Below are 14,538 nucleotides of genomic sequence, written 5' to 3'. Positions count from 1 at the left end.
GGGTCTGTCCCACGCAGCATCACCGGCTCTGTACTAAGCATGGGTTCCTGGGCTTCCTCTTGTCCAACAGTGTCCTGGGCCTCCACAACGCCTCAGTACACACCATCCACCAGTCCTCCGCTTCCTGCGCTGGGTTCTGCTCCTCCGACTCTCACTCACCCTCAGCCCATAAGGTGGAACCCAGAGCCGCTCTGCTCAGCATAACCCCCACCCTTCCCCTGTGCTTCTGATGCCCAGAGGACCCCAGGAGGGGAGACCTCAAACCCAGAGCAGCCGTTTCATGTCTGCTCAGGGCTGCAAGCCTCAGGGACCCAACCGTCTCCTCTCCAGACAGCGATTTCGCCTTAAAGGCTGCATATGTGGGCCAGGCAGTCGCCCTCACTGCACAGGCTCTGGTTAGACGCACACTGTGCCCGACAGCATCGGGTCGTGAAGCAACGGCTTACCCAGACTGCCACATGGTGCATTCCCAAAGCGAGATCGAGTTTGACAACTGATCCTTGACGAACTTCCCAAGGTTCATTCTGGGTCCCGGGATGAGGGGACAGGGGGGACACAGAGCCCTTGACCGGATCCAGGGTCACTGAAGTGCTCACCAGAACTGCTGCTCTGCGCTTTTCCTAAAATTGACTCTTGGACTTAATTGTGATGAAGAACAGGCAGTGTGGGAGCAGATTCAGAACATGGCAACTAAGTGTGGAAGATCAGTGACAATGATGCATTATCGGGGAACGTTTCCGCGGGCGTTTGCTCTATCTTGACCGGTGTGACATTCGGTCCAGTTCACTGAGCTGTCTGTTGAGGTCTACGTGTCTCACACTGCCGCGCGCGGGTGTTATGCCAGTGGCGAGGCGGGCCAGCTGAGGTTCAGAGAAACAATCCGGGGGCAGGAACTTGCAGTCCATGCGGGGCTGGGCCTTGCACGGGAGGAAGTCCTTCATGTTTTGCCTTAAAAACACCTGGATGTGTGCCTAAGCGTCACTCTGCTCTCTCGGGATCGCACGCCCTGGCATTAGTTTCTAGGCTATTGTAGACTTAAAGGAAGACTGACCTGAAATGTTTAAATTATCCAGAGATTTGATTTTCCATGAATTTTGACCTCCTACAAAACTTAGTTGTTGGGACTGGTGATTTAGCTCAGCGGCAAAACACCTGCCTGGCAAGCACAAGGTTGTGAGTTCAATTCCTGGTACCAGAAGAAAAACAAAAACAAACAAACAAACAAACAAAACTGAGTTATTCAACTTTGTAAGACACAAACGTAACAAAGTTAGTATGCATGAGTGTGATTACAGCAGTGTTCAGAGAAAGCCCCAGAAGGTCCCCCGGCCTCCACTTCCTGAGCGCAGCACGGTGCACACATCGGAAGCTCAGGGAGGTCGCAGGGTGCAGCTCTCTGTTCCCCTCATGTCAGTCACAGCATCACCGGCTCAGGGGAGGTGGGGCAGCGGGTGGGCCGAGCCAGCTAGTGACACAGTGGACAGGGCTTGGTCCCTGGAGTTCTTCCAGTGATGAGCGTGGTGTGATCACAACATACCATGAGCGTTTACATTTTTTCAAAATTAATTACAATAAAAGATACATCACCATGAATCCCTCTCAAAATGCTCCCCCTGAAATTTTTATTTACACATCCACTTTTTTACCAAGCCTCTTATTCTAAATTCTGAAAAAAAAATTATAATGCTTCAAAACAGGCAAAACCAACAGTTTTTCACTAATTTAAATTCTTTCATGGTATGAAAAACTAGTTCAGAAATCATTCCAGAAAGAAATGAGAAGTGGGTTGTTCTCACTAGTTTTTTTCCGGTGCTGGAGAGGGAAGGCAGGGAGGATGTGGCCCATGCGTTAGGTAAGCACTTTAGTACTGAACTACATTCCTGCCCTTTAGCTCATGTTTTAAATGGCTTTGGGATTTAACAAAGAGTTGCATTTCTGTTTGGCTGTTTCTCAGGAGCAAGTTCCGGTGAGTTACAGTAGCTGCACTTTCCACTCTGTGCCCAGCGAGGCATAGAACAGGAACAAGGAGGGCACAGTGAGCGTCCAGAGTGTCCCATGCCAAGGCCAGGGCACCGGCTGCCACTGAGGAAGGTGGGGCCAGCATGCATAGCTCAGGCCTGGGAACACCGTGGGCCGCAAGTTCCAGTAGAGAAACGACTGAGGGGACGTTACATGGTGACACTTTGCTCCCTGAGTAGCCTATTAAAAGCTATATTCATAGTCCAAGGCTCACTGCCTGTGGAATTTCAGCTTGCTCTGCTCTTCCTCTTTCTGCCGGGGACACAGGTAATATTCTGAATTTTTAAAATACATTTCATTCCTATGCTGTGAGAGGAGGCATTGTATCAGAATTCTTTGTACACGCAGTTAATGATCTGTAATAAAATCCCATTATCCACCAGGTTTGTCTGGATTCAGCTTCATAAACAACTGATAGCAATCTTTGTTTCTAAAAATGTGGTACTGGCTTAGTCACTTACAACCCCTGAAAATAAAGAGGTAGCTGGCCTCCGTCCACAGAGGAGGAAATAAGACTGTAGAAATCTCGCTAAGATAAACACACTGTCTAATGCAACCCATCCGTCAGTGCTGTCCAGAGGGGAGTCTCGCTGCGGCCTCCTGAGAGCTGGCGTCCACCCGATCCTCAGTGCCGGCGATCACGTAGCTACGTAAGCGCAACTTCCACCTTGTTTCGTCCCCTTTAGTATCCACCTTCAGCCCCACACCACGTGGTGACGGGGGACTGATTGGGGTGCTGCCAGAGGAGAGGGAGCTGAGATGAAGGAGATATAAAGCTGCTTCTTAACAGGCACCTCCAGCTCTCGCTCACCTCCTGCCACATGGCTAAAATCTGCCCAAAGATCAGAAAACGCACTGTGGCTTCCAGCTGGGGCCCTGACTCTCTTAACACCCTGGAGACCTTGTCTGAAATGGCCCTTTCTCCATGGACCTGACCGCCGAGCGCAGACAGGGAAGAATGGAAAGAATCAGAACAGGGGGATGGTGGACATGCTACCATTTATCAGGCAGCGCAAAGATGGGCTGTGGAAACTGCCTTCTGAATTGTTCAGTGCGAGCTAGTAGGTTCTTTGATTGATTGATTGACTGATGATTAATTCTTATGAGTCTGTGTGTGTGGCACACATTGTTTACACTCCTCGGAGCTGGTGCATGCACAGAGCACACCCCAATTCCATTTCTCACCCCCGTTTCCTTTCCTCCCTCCTTTCTTCCTCCATTTCTTGATCCTTTTCCACTTGAGAAAGACCTCCCTCCCTACTTTCAATCACCTACCTTTTATTTCACACTTTACTTATAATTTGAGTTTCTCACATAGGAGAAGCCTTGCGACGTTTAATCTTGTGTGCCTGATCCTTATTTCACTTAACATTATGGTCTCAGGGTGCCTTCTTTATGCACATCATCCTATGAACTTCGGATGTTCAAAGATGATTCTGACCATCTTTGGACATGCTTGGGTCTTCCCCCATAACCTCCTATCATTAGAAGTGCATGAGGCGTTCTGGACTTCTGTGGGGAGCGGGAATGTTGGAAAGAGGTTTCCACCCCACCGCACCATGGAGTTGGTACCCACCTTCTCCCGCTCGGATTGCGGTGCCTGCCTAGTGACAGCCCCTGCCAGGCCGGTGGGGTCCAAGGGAAAGCGAGCTGAGCGATGTTCGCAGGCCTCCAGCCCGAGCATCTCCACACGCACTAGAAGGGGTGGTGCCTCATGTGAAGGTGGAAGCTGAAGACAAGTGTGAATGTGTGCGCTGCCTGCAGAGCCAGTGCTGGCCCGGCAAGGCATACAATGGTTGGGAAAGTGAAGGCAAGACTTGGAGCACCGTCCTGGTGTGCCTCCCGGTGTGTCCACAGCTGCTCATCCCTTGCCTCTGAAACCCCCTCATTTCTTTCCACTTCTCTCTCCCCGTCTTGCTGTTGCCCCTTAAGACTGTCTAAATTACCCCAGTTAATTGCCTCCACCCAGGCAGGTCCACGCAAGAGCAGCGACACTGGTCTGCCCCGAAGCAAGTCTGGAGGACAGACCCTGGCTACCGTGCCCCTGCGGGTTCAGAGGTCACACAGCAGGGTGTAAGGGACATCAAGGAATGCTCTGGAACCACCACCCTGGAAGGAGCAGTTTCAGGAGCCACAGAATAGGGTGTCTGCAGTGAGGAAGAAGGGTGCTTGTTCACTCCCCTGATGAATTGAAGACCAGCACCTCTAAAATCGCTCAGGAATGCTGCAACAGATTGCCCAAATTGCCCACAAAGAGAGCAGGTAGCCAAAGGCACCAGGAAGCCGTTCACAGAGCCCACACAGGAAGTAGAAGGAGACTGCTCTGATCTCCCAGGCAAAGGGAATGCGCGCACCCCGCCCCACACTGCATTTTACAGCTCCGGCTGACGAAGTGACGGAGCTGACATGCACGCTGTCCCTGCTAAATGTCCCCTTGTCGCATCCACAGAAAGCCAGGGTCAGAAGTGGCTTACTGTCCTCCAGAGCTAGTGCTTGTCTCAAACTGCTTTGCCCCACGTGTACTGTGAGGACTCAAAGACCTTCATGGTCAGGAAACAAACAATTGAAAGGACCACTGTCTTTTCTTAATGATAAATTATCAATATTAGAGGTAAGGTAGTTTTACAAAGTGTGGTTAAAAATCCATTTACTATTCGGGCTGTAACAAAGCAGATACTGCTTCTTCCAAAGGAACCCGTGGTAGTTAAGTGACATGGTTAGTTGGGGTGCAAATTTCAATGGACTAGTACAATTACTGGCACACAGCTCTGGGCATGTCTGTGGATGATTGACATGTAGCTCATCAAATTGAGGAGGGAGGACTTGCCCCAGATGTGGGTGGCACCAACCAATAGGGTTTTAGCCTGCATAGAATAAAAAACGATAAGAAGAAAAAGAGAGGAAGAGCAAGGGGGAGAGGAGGGAGAGGAAAAGAAACAGTGGAAGGGAGGGATGGAGGAAGGGGAAGGGAAAGAAGAAGGAAGTCTTCCCCTTTCTCTTGGGAGGAGCTCCAGTCTTCACCTTTGCCTTTGGACGTTGGTCTCTGGCTACTTCAGCCTCCAACACAGCCATTTTGTCTTCCACGCAGTCTCGGCAGACTCTGCGGTGGGCTCCGGCACCCCCGGGCTGTCCCACACGCAGACAGCTCTGCACGCACCACGCCTGACTCTGCAGGTGGCCGCTGTAAGCCTACTAGTAAGCTGTCTACATACTATTCACAGATTTAACATAAAATCTCTTATATTAGATCTGTCCCTCTAGTAAACCCTGACTGATACAACAGAAGCACACAGCAATGATAAGGACTAGTAATCAGCACTGCTGCTGTGTGTTGGGCACTTTGGATACCTTGAGAACGCAGCGATTTTCATGGAACTGCCTCTCACACTGTGTGATCCAATCAGATGGATTGCCCACCCTTGTGCCACCGATGAGGAGCTGTGGACGGAGAAGCAGCCAGGGGAAGGCTGTCCTGTGGAGCACGCAGATTACAGTGTTTTACTGGAGGATCTTCCTGCCCTTACTTGCTGCCTGACCAGGAAGCGGACGGGTGCTTCACTCTGAGACACCCAGGCAGAGGACTGGGCTCCAGCTGCAGTCTTCCCACTGCTCCTCTGAGCACACAGCGTGTGGCCCCATTGGGCCCCAGCGCAGGCCCCGCGTTGGCTGTGGCACTGTGCAGCGCAGGAGAGTAGGTGCGTGACTTGTAAACACAGACCCACAATGCTCTCAAGAGCCACACAGGGGGTCTCTCTACTGATATCACTGAGCTTTAGTTTCAAGCAGAAGGCTCTGGCCAGTCACAGAGCCCCAGGACTCCTTATTAGAATGGGGGCCACATAAACATAGATATGTACATGGCACAAATACCGAGCCCTCGAAGTGCACACGCCTGACGTACAGCATGGGGCGTGGGCTCGGCCAGCACCGATGCTCAACCTCCAGGAGCGCTGCTATGTGCAGCTTCCGTCACAACTGCAAGGCAGGCTTGAGATGGAAAGTTTCATGAACCGTCATCTGGGAGGAAGCAGCACAAGGCAAGGCCTACGATGCTAGCTAGCGTTCTGTGTGTTTTAACCCTGGTGCTTTCCAACGTAGCAACGGGAAGCGTTCAGTGACATATGGGAACAGAGCTGCACAAGGGAGCGGCGGCTGACCCAGCGCAGGGTGCACACTGACTTGGGGCGTTTTCAGACCCAGCCAGGCACTGGGGGTGGAGATGGATGAGGAAGTAATTCCCGCCCTTGAAGCAGGGGGGCAGAAGCAGAAAGACACACTCACTCGACGGCGGTGTGGAGACATGAGTCCCAAACCACCAGCCCAGAGTGCGACCTGGAAGGAAGTGAGTACTGCCCTGCGGGGCTCAGCGGGTGGGCCTTTCAGGGTGAGTAAGAGTTCACCCCTAGACAGCAAAGCATGGGTGAAGGCAGAGTCTTGGTAACAACATAAACTTACAATGAGGAGGAGACAACAGAGGAAGAGAGCAAGTGACGGTCACAGCATCCAGCCAGCAGCGCCTGGACCCTGTCCTCTCCTCAAGGAGGAGCCGCAGAGCACCGTTTGGCCCTGGTAACAGAGGCCAGGCTGAGCCGCTGCGTCTGTGCCCAGATCCACCCTTCCTCTCTGCTCGCAGGGCTTGCCAGCCCACAGACTGCCCCAGAGGAAGATCCTGGGCACGAGGACACTCCGATGTGTCCCCAAATGACTTCCCTCCGGATTTCTTTCCTCTCGCTGGGTTCTCAACCCTGAGGCCATGTTTAGCAATGATGCCACCCCGCTGGCGGAGTATGAGGACCCCAACTCTCCACCACCACCCCCAGACCTCGCTGGAGCCCTGCTGTCCCTGCCCAGTTCCAGAAAAACGAAGGCCACACTGTGTGGTGAGCGCTGGGACCTACACAGGAGCCCAGGCCGTGCTGCCCCCGCTGCGTGACCTAGGGTAGGCACCGGTCCCTTTGCCGTGATGTCCTCGTGCAGAAGGGGAACAGAGCCCTGGCTCTTCCTTCTAGACTTCTTGTCGGGAAAAAGGGGACAGCGCGTGCAACCAAATGCCAAACGCCTGCCAGAGTCATCAGGATGAGGAGCGTGCCCCAGCCATGGCAAAACGGGCACCAGAGAGCACAAGAGTGAGGCTTGGCGTCTCCAGACCCAGAGCCATGGGCACAGAGACAGCGTCTGCACCTCCAGAGCTCACGTCCCCCTCGTCTCAGAAGTACCGACCGTGCCTTTGCAGCCGGACCTTGGCTGTCACCTCCTGAGAAACTGCGCAATGCTCTGGTTGCCAGCCTGAAACCGTTCGGTGGGTGGATTTTCCCCCTCTGCTCCTTTTTTCCTTCATTAGAGCTGACAAACGGGGAAGAAAATGAGAAAAGAACAACCCCAGCATCTGAGCAGGCCAGGCAAACAGCACCTATTTATAGCCCGGTACATTTCAGTCCATAAACACCTAGCGAATCTCTGCCCTGCCACAGACCCTGGGGACCTGGCTGCCCGGAAAGCTGACGGCTTGCAGAATTACCAGGCAGCCAGAGCTGCGTCCACCGCTGCGCAGGCACCTGAGGACTCCCTGTCTGCCTGGAGGAGCCAGGGCGGGACCAGGGATGGCCTGGCACGGGCACCCCAGCCAGGCTGCTCCAGACTCTGCTGTTACTCTGCATGACAGCCTGCCATGCACCATTGAATCAAAATGTATGGTGAATGTTTCAGTTTTTATTTTTAAATTTTATTACAGTAAAAGACACATGGCCATGAACCACCTTCAAAATCCTCCTCTCAGTTGGAATATGCTTGTCCCGTCATCCTTGCCAATTTCTGCAGCAGCTCTGGAGTCCTTTTTCCTGAGGGTCTTTAGCTGCACTGTCCTGGCTGCCTTGATGTCCTGAATTGATCCAGCACATTTCCCTTTCATGTTCATTTTGATTTGGAGGAAGAGCCAGAAGTCGCACAGTGCCAGATCCCATCAATAAGGTGGATGAGGACACCATGTCATGTTTTTATATGACAGAAATTGCTGTGAACTGTTGATCAGTGGGATGATCACAAACTACAATGTTGACATTCTTAAAAAATTATTAGAATAAAAGATACGTTGTTATTAATCCCCTTTGAATATTCAAAACACTCCCCCTTGCTTTAAACTCACCTATCCCATTGTTTTTGGAAATTTATCTTTTATTGTAATTATTTTAATTCGAACTTCCACCATTTATTCCAATCACTCTTGTATTTGCTCTGCAAGGGGTTGGGCCCTTCTTTCCTTCCTCAAACCCACCTTCCCTCCATCACCAAGGACCTGGAGTGGTGGCCGCTACCTCAGCAGGTAGTGTGAGATTCCAACAAAATCCCAAGTGGAGAGCACTGCCTGGGCTCCCTGTTCCTTCGCTGTCCTAGAAGGCAGACTTTTTCCACCAGGAAAGAAGGGGTGAAATCTTGCTCACCACCCACAAAAGAGCCAGGGCATGGGGGTCTCGAATGGCGGGAATGGTGAGTTTAAGTAAAGCGGACTTTGCGGCGACTCACCTAAGTGTGTTCAAGAGGCAAAAGGAAAATGTGAGTGTAATGAGCAAATGGTTGGAGAGACTCAGAAGGGCAATGGAAACTATAAAATAAGAACCAAGTCGGATTTCTAGAGCTGAAAACAGCAATATTTGAAAAGGAAAATCCACTGGTGAGCCAGAAGCAGACACGTTACCACAGAGGATGGATCTGAGGGCTCGAAGACAAATCAGCAGAAACGGTTCATTGTTGAGGACAAAGACGCATTTTAAATGAGAAGAGGCTTTGTGGCCAGTAGGACAATGTCATGAGATGTATCATACCTGCAATTTGAGTCTGACAGGGAGAAGAAAGTGAAATTGGGGGTAGAACAGTTTTTAAGGAAATAGTGATAAACAGTCTTAAAATTTGGTTAAAAAATAAGCAGTCTATTTATTCAGGAAGTACATTAACCTTAAATAAAGGACACAAGAAATTCACAGCTGGGCACAAAATAGTGATGATGCTGACAGTAAAAAGACACTCTTAAAACCAGCCAGGGAAAGGACACATGGCCTTCAGGGGACAATGGTGTGGCTGTCAGCAGAGGCCCAGGTGGAGCAAGGTAGGGGCAACCTGGAATTCTGTGTCCAGGGAGTATCTTTTAGAAATAAGATGGATTTTGAAATAAGACATTTTCAGACAAACAAAAGGTGTGAGAATTCATCACCCTCAGAGCTGCTCCAGAAGGAAGACGCTCATGGGGGAGTAAGGTTAGACAAGGCGGAAATGAGAGGAACAGGAAGTAACGAGGAGTCTCAGAAAAAAGTCTGCAGCTCCTCATCTCAGCAGACCTCCGCCACTAGGAGCCCGCCACTCCCTGGGTTTCTGGGAATATTTTTCCACAAAAGGCAGTGACAATTGAGATTGCTTTCAGATAAATTAATGATCATTTTTTTAAGTTTCTTGAGGAATCTCCATACTGCTTCCCAGAGTGGTAGTAATGATTAACAACCCCACTAGCAAAGTAGAAGGGTACATTTCCCCCTCAGCTGTTATTTGATTTCTTGGTGATGGCCATGCCTTCTGGGGCTAGACACAGTCTCAGTGCTGTTTTAGTATGCGTGCTACTGAAGCGAGCACTCAGGGTTGTTTCACTTTGCATTTCTCTACTGGCCAGTGATGTTGGACATTTTTTCATATATTTATTGGCCATTTGTACTTCTTCCTCTGAGAAGTGCATGTTCATTTCAGTTGCCCATTTTTTTTAGTATATGGACTGCCAAAGTGACCACTCAGCTGTCCAGTTTTTGATTGGATTTTTATTTCAGGGGATCAAATTTTGGGGGTTCTTCATATAATCTAGATATTAGTCCTCTGTTCTAGGTGTAGCTGGCAAACGTTTTTCCCATCCTGTAGGTTGTCTCTTCACTCTGTTGGTTGCTTCCTTTTCTGTATAGAAGCTTTTTAACTTGATAGAATCCCATTTGTAGAAGTGAAGTAAAAAGAATTAAGATGTGTTATGCATATGTACAGTTCTCCACAATAGATGCAATCATTATGTGCTAAAACATGTAGCAACCATTGTTAATTCCTAAAATTTTGTTTTGAGGTCATGTATCATTTTTATTGTTTTGGCGTTATTTTGATTTTGCCTTCATTGTTGTTTTGTCAGGGGTTTTTTTTAATTTTAAAAGAAAAAGAAAACATGCTAATAAAAATTAAAAATATTTTTTAAAAACCAATAGCATGTTTAATGTTTGCAGGTGCTTCAGGGAAGCAGAGCGAGGTAAGCATCAGCTGCTACCAGAGGCAGTTTCCCAGTACTCACAGTCAGCTAAAGGCAGGTGGAAAGAGGGCTCTGGTCGTAAGAAACAGTAATCCGCTGAAGATATCTCACAGGGGAAAAAAAGAAAGAAAAACAGAGGGTTTCTTACAAGTACCCCACATGTATTCGTAGAAAAGAATTCTGCAAAAAAGTAATTAATCAAGTAACACTCAAACCCAAAACAGCCCTGTGCTGGAACATTCTCCCCTCATCACTTTGGACGCCTGTGCTGGGAGAAAGACAGGCTTCGGATTTTCAGTGACACCAGCATCCCCACTAGGAGAGGAGCCCCAGCTCTGCTCCCAAGGAGTTCTGTGGATACCAGCTCCGCCTGACCTCTCGGGGGACAGAGGAGACAAATACCCTCCTTTCTTCCTTGCAAACCATGGCCTCCCTGTGTCAGTGTCACCCGGAAATAGGCTTCCTGCCATGACAAAAAATATAGCAGCCCTGGAGCAGTCAGAGAGAATACTGCTTTAAAAAATCAGTCATTCATTTGTAATCCTTGGGAAATCCTGCTCAATCAAAACAGGTCCCGCAAGAGTCCGTAGGACTTCGCATCAGGGAGACTACTGTGGTCACGGTCAGCCTGTATAAAACTTACCATCTGCTTATGTGCAGACAGTTGATGGTACATAAGGCATATGTGAAATAAAGATTAAATTTGTGCTTCGACTGAGTCCCATCTTCAAGATATCTCATTATGCTTCTACAAATAGCCCCCAAAAAGTACAAATGTGAAACACTTCCAGTCCCAAGCACTGCGGATAAGAGGTATTCAACCTGTACCACCATTATAACCCAAGATTTAAAATGGATCCATATCAGCTGGGTGTGGTGGCACACACCTGTAATCCAGCCTTAGAGGCTGAAGCAAGAGAGCCACCTCAAGTTTGAGACCAGCCTGAGTTACATAGTTAATTCAAGGCCAGCCTGAACTACAAAGGAAGACCCTGTCTCAAAAAAACAACAGAAAATTGATCCATGTCACTAGTTTCTGGTCTGTATGCAAACTGTCTCCCCAAAAGGCTTGTTCAGCTCTGAGTGTGTGCACCCACCCGCAAGCATTTCAATTAGGTCTAATTTGAAATTCACATATTGTGTCTGTCATGCCTGTTCTAAAATCCATTTGACTCCTGGTATTCTCCCTGTCTTTGATTATATGGACATTTTGAAGCATCTAGGCCAGCTGTCTCGCCAAAAGTTCAATGATACGTATTTGTCTGCATGCTTGGATTTCAGTTAAGATTTTCAGCCAAAAAAAGAAATTACTAAGGATTTTCTGTGTCTTTCCTATTGTTTCACATTAAGATTCAAAAAAGTTAATTTAAATCTCATTATTGGTGATGGTAAATCTGATTAGTTTGATTACACCATTTTTAATTCTAAAATTATTCTCCCCTTTTTAAATAAATAAAGAGACCCATAGAATTTTTTTAAATCTCCTGTTATAGTTTCCACCTACATTTTCCCCCAAAATCTCAGGTATTCAGAGGTGAGCCCTTTGGGGAGGTGACTGAATATAGGTGTGCTGTACTCACAGGTGGATTCACCATCAAAGAGTTCACACCCGAATGTGCTGCTAGGAGGCAGGGCCTAGTTGGAGGAGGTCACTAGTGTGTGACCTGGAAAGCTGTTTTCTTGTCCCTGACTCCTCCCTTCTTTTGTTCTCTCTCTCTCTCTCTAACTCTCTCTCTCTGTCTCTCTCTCTCTCTTTCTCTCTCTCTGTCTCTGTTTCTGTCTCTCTGTCTTTCTCTGTCTCTCTCTGTCTCTCTTTGTCTCTCTCTGTGTCTCTGTCTCTGTCTCTGTCTCTCTCTCTCTCTTTTCCTCTCTTTCCTGGCTGCCATGGGGGGAGCAGCTGTCCTCCCTCAGGCCCTTCTGTCAGGCTGTTTCTGCCTTGGAGCCTCCTAACCATGGACTAAACCCTCTGAAGCCACGAGCTAAGTAAACTTCTCTTCCTTTAAATTTTGGTGTCAGGTATTTTTTCCCAGTGACAGGAAAGTAATTACTATACCTCCCTGCCCAAGCTTCATATGCATGTAATTAAAGACTTGCGTTGGGTGGATGGAGGCAGCAGCACCTACTGCCAGGCTCCCCTGGAGAGAGGAGGGCTGTGCTCGGGGAGAGAAGGATGAGGAGGGTGAGTCAGCCTGAGCTGGGCTCTGCCTGAGCTCATTCATCCCCACAGCCATGGCTGACCACAAAGGAAGACACCAGGCACTCGGCAATTCAGTCCTAAGAGGTTCATTCCATCCCGTCCTCTCCAGGGTTGTTGACAGACCTGGGGACCCCATGGTAGCCAAGGCATGGTCCCACGCGTGCCCTCCCTAAGGAAAGCTAGGGCACTTGACGCCATGTCCCTGAAATGCCCCATTAGTGTTCTACTTTAGTGTTGCACATCAAGGGACATTGACCAGAATGTCCAGACCTAAGTAGGAACAATGGGGATGGACAAACTAGTGTGATCTGTGGGAGCCGCTGTCCTGCCCAGGGCGAGGTCAGGGCTTCTTGGAACGCTGGTCCCTCAATGGGACAGGAGCTCATGTGTCCTGTGCTGAGCCTGCAGAGTGCGTGGCCCTCAGGGAGCCTGCAAAGTGGTGCTGCTGTTGGGAGTGCAGCACCCACGGGGTTTTGCCTGCTGCACTATTACAGCTGCCAGCAATTTCTGCACCGCTCCCTTGCTTGTAAGTCATAGTAGAGTCCGTCCTTTCCTCTTTCTACCTCGAGAAACCTCCTCTCTCACAAGCCGGCCTGGTGTTTTCTTTGGCTTCTGAACAACCTACACGACTGCCTGGCTCAAGACAAGGTATGGACAAGACACCACGGTGTGGGCCGGCGGCAGGTGCGGGGACAGGTAAGCTCTTGGCAGTGACACAGGGTGTGGGCTGCCGTCCTCACCCCTGGTGTGCCATGCGGTCCACCCGGGAGGCCTGACCACACCAGGGCCGAAGACTGCAGATTCTCTCAGTGAGACGGAAGGACATTTAGGAACACATTGGAGACAAAATCTGTTCCGTCCCCAGATCACCTCCATGGTGTGACAAGGGGAGCAGAACGCGGGGTCGTCTCCCCGTGGGGCACACACGGCTCTGCTCCTCCCCTGAGCAAGGACTTGAGTCCCTCCGTTGCACTTTGAGGTATCCTGGGGCAGATATCAGGGCCCTCTCAATGCTGCAATTGGAGGGAGTTTTATGAATTCAGAATGAAATCCTCAGTTTCCCAAATGTCCTTATTATGTAGAAAAAATAAAGATCTGCTCCATTTATTTTTAATCCAAGAAAGAGATATGACTTAGGGGTGGGGGAAGCTGGTGGGAGACCTTTTTCCTGGCACTTGACACGAGCTGTGATGGCACTGATGTACACGAAGGCTTGCAGCTACCATAATGGAACGACATGCTGGTTCCCTGACTTTGACGCTGATTAGAAAATCACTTCCGAAAGTGACAAGACCCAGATGGTTGATTCAAAGCGGGAGGACAGTGTCAAAAGCCACCTCCTGGCTGGGCTGCTGCCTGGAAGTTTACATTCAGTAATTCTAGGACTGACTGACTGATTCAAGTCTACTAACAGGGAAAATCTCCAAAGAGTAATGCTTTAGACGTCCACTCCTGTGTGGTAATGCTCTGCATGCGCTCCCAGAGCCGGAAGCAGGGGAGAAGCTGACAGCTGGAGGGGTGCAAGGGCAGGGAAGTCACCCCAGGGGCCCCCCGGGGGCTGCAGTTCTCATCAACAGGTCCCAACCCTCCAACACACCCAGACCGCGGCTGAGCGCAGCCTGGGTCTGGAAGACATTGCACACCCTCGGTCTCCCCCAGAGGAAGCCAAGCGCCACTCTCCTTGGCATGGTGTGCTCTGTTCAAAAGGGAAACGGTCAAGGGACGGGAATAAAGCACCCCACACGGTAACGAATGGCCTCAGAGTGTCTCGCATGTTTAAACTATTAGGAAGGACTGAAGCTCTCAATCCAGGAAAACACCCATGGCTTTACATTCATGACAAGTAGCTTTAGTGCTGCACGACGGGTCCCTGTCCCAGTAAACACACGACGTACGCGGGCAAGCGATTCACAAGCCGCGGAACAATGCTCCACGTCACGGCACGTTAAAACAGTAAGTATCACCTTTGTGTGCGCATCAGAGAAGTGGAGGGCGGAAGAGAGGGAGAGAGGGGAGGGGGGAGAGGAGAGAGGGAGAGGGGAGGGGGAGAGGAGAGAGG

At 49.8% G+C, this 14,538-nt stretch overlaps 1 long non-coding RNA gene across 2 annotated transcripts; it reads left to right on the top strand.

Moving 5' to 3' along the window:
• Window positions 1–2,577: 2,577 nt before the first annotated feature.
• On the top strand, window positions 2,578–14,427 carry LOC106148864. Of its 2 annotated transcripts, none has more exons than XR_001234585.1 (3): window positions 2,578–2,669; window positions 13,068–13,175; window positions 14,268–14,427. It is a non-coding gene; the product is annotated as an uncharacterized LOC106148864 (long non-coding RNA). The 2 variants fall into 2 exon arrangements; XR_001234584.1 differs by having other exon boundaries at window positions 13,049–13,175.
• Window positions 14,428–14,538: the final 111 nt, after the last annotated feature.

This window comes from Chinchilla lanigera, unplaced genomic scaffold, assembly GCF_000276665.1.
Source record: "Chinchilla lanigera isolate Chin_1 unplaced genomic scaffold, ChiLan1.0 scaffold00003, whole genome shotgun sequence".
Lineage (NCBI taxonomy): Eukaryota > Metazoa > Chordata > Mammalia > Rodentia > Chinchillidae > Chinchilla > Chinchilla lanigera.
The sequence above is the reverse complement of the archived record's forward strand: the minus strand, read 5'-3'. Positions and strand labels throughout refer to the sequence as shown.